The sequence below is a fragment of the Zingiber officinale genome, chromosome 1A (assembly GCF_018446385.1).
Source record: "Zingiber officinale cultivar Zhangliang chromosome 1A, Zo_v1.1, whole genome shotgun sequence".
NCBI lineage: Eukaryota > Viridiplantae > Streptophyta > Magnoliopsida > Zingiberales > Zingiberaceae > Zingiber > Zingiber officinale.
The window spans coordinates 109,967,272-109,969,625 of record NC_055987.1 but is presented as its reverse complement, the minus strand read 5'-3'; the positions used below and the strand labels follow the sequence as shown (position 1 = coordinate 109,969,625).

General features: G+C 34.0%; 1 non-coding gene across 1 annotated transcript; it reads right to left on the bottom strand.

Annotated features, from left to right (window-relative positions):
- Window positions 1–1,239: 1,239 nt before the first annotated feature.
- On the bottom strand, window positions 1,240–1,345 carry LOC122039156. Its single transcript, XR_006128047.1, has one exon. It is a non-coding gene; the product is annotated as a small nucleolar RNA R71 (small nucleolar RNA).
- Window positions 1,346–2,354: the final 1,009 nt, after the last annotated feature.

Sequence of the window (2,354 nt, the reverse complement as noted above, 5' to 3'; positions counted from 1 at the left end):
GTAAGGACAACGTAGGTTCATATCTAATTGATCACATTTAGGTACATTTTTCAGTCCTAAGTCGGTTATCTATTGCAAGAGAGAACCGGCAACCTTCTACAAATATTAGACAATTGAGAAATAAGAATTGGTAAACCATATACATTCAAGAGATCTTACAAAGAAACCAAAACTCCTAGAACAACCCTTTATCATAACTCAAACCCCAAACTCTTGTTTGTTAATCTTTAATTTTAGATTTGTTTTTCATCCTTAGCATTTGAAACCAATTGATTAGTTGTTTAGCTAATTCGCATTGAGATATTTCTAGTGCTTATTCCAGTCCCTGTGGATACGATAATCTTTTATATTACTTGCGATATTTCTGTACACTTGCCAAACGTGACAAGTTTTTGGCGCCGTTGTCGGGGAACTGCGCTATAACATTAGATATTATCAATTGAGTTAGACTAGATATAACTTTTCTTTTCATTTGCATAGTTGTAATCTAACTTTTTAAATTCTGTTTTCATAAGTTTTTCCTTTCTTGAATAACATTTTTGACAATTCTTTTTGTTGCAATTCTAATTCTAATTCTAACTTTGCATTCTTGGTTTCTAGTACTCTAATCTAACTTTTCTCTATTTTCTCTTTTGATCTAGTTTCTTTCTTATTTTCTTTTGTAAACATGTCTTGCAATCTTTAGCATATGAATTATTCTAGACATTTTTCGTTTTCCTTTTATCTCTTCTTTCTTGTTTTCATTATGCACTTTCTTTCTTGCAATTTAAATTCTGCATTTTCTTTCTTGCTTTTCTTATTGCATTTTATTTCTTGTCTTTGATTCTTCATTTTATAATTTTTTTTTAATATCCATGGGCACTAACATGTCAAGCAGGCCCATGAGAAATTTTTCTATACCCTTTTCTGCAAGATTTTTATCTCCCATTGTGCAACCTCAAATTGAAGCAGAAAGTTTCCAACTAGACCCAAAGATAATTTTCATGATACAAGGTCACAAATTTGGAGAAGAAGTATCAGAAAGTCCTTATTTGCATCTTGAAACATTTTTAGAGATTTGTGATTAGGTGAAATGTGAAGGAGTATCAGCAGATGCAGTTCGATTGATGACATTTCCTTTCAGTATCAAGGATAAAGCAAGGACTTGGCTATATTCTCTCTGTCCTCAAAGCATCACAAGTTGAGAACAATTGGAGAAGCAATTTCTGAATCATTTTTTCCCTCCAAGTAGAACACTGTATATGAGGAATTGCATAACAAATTTTGGTCAGGCATATGGAGAATCATTATTTGAAGCATGGGATAGATTCAAGAGTCTTCAAAGGCAGTGCCCTCATCATGGTTTTGAAAAATGGTTGATTTTGCACATATTCTAGGGGGGAATTTCTTTCTCAGACAAGAGTTTATTGGATTCATCAGCTGGAGGTTCTTTTATGGACAAAAGTGTAGATGAAGCTTATTCATTAATTGATCAAGTGACATTGAACCTCCATGAATGGTCGAGCAAAAGTTGGATGGAATTTCTCTCAGATATTCAAGAAGTGCAAGCCATAAATGTAAGAGAGCCTGTCAAACAAAATGAAATTCAACCACTTAAAAATGTTGAAATTCACAAGTCACAGAGTGAGGAGTTCAAACATTTGGGGGCAAAGCTTGATAGTATTGTTTCAAAATGGTTTAAAGAAGATCCCCCTCCTACACAATCAAGATCTAATGAAAAGTGTGATGATGTTGGGTGGAGAAGTGGCAAAAATCATGAAGAACTTCTGAAGAATGACATGTTTAGAATTGAGGAGAAGAATAATAGAAGATCACAAGAACTCAGTTCCATTTCTTTAGGAAGTTCCCAAAGGCCACAAGTACCTTTCCCTCTACGATTAATCACACCAACACTAGATAAGCAAGTTGGACCTCCTCTAAAAGCTCATAGGGAATTTGGGGAAAAGGAAGTTTCGTCTTTCCCAGGACCTTCACTAAGGGTTCCTTTTCCACAAAGGTTAGTGGGGGTTAATGAAAATAAAGACTTCGGCAAATCCTGTAACACTAAAATGGTTGAGTGCAGATTTTTGAATGTATATGAAGATGAGGATTTTTCAGATGAGGATTTTATTGATAATGCAGTGGTAAATAAGTTTTCAGATCTACCTAAAAATTTTATAGGGTGTTATAGTGACATTGAATTTTCAGATGATGAATGTGATGTGGTAGATAAACTTAAAACTGCAAGTGAAGTTATTGATCCTCTTGTTATTGATTCTCCTATTGAGGACATAGATGTTGGTTTATTTTTTGATGTATGTGTTGATGATGATGATATGGAAGAATGTGTAGGGAGCTGTGTTGTGGAAGCAGCA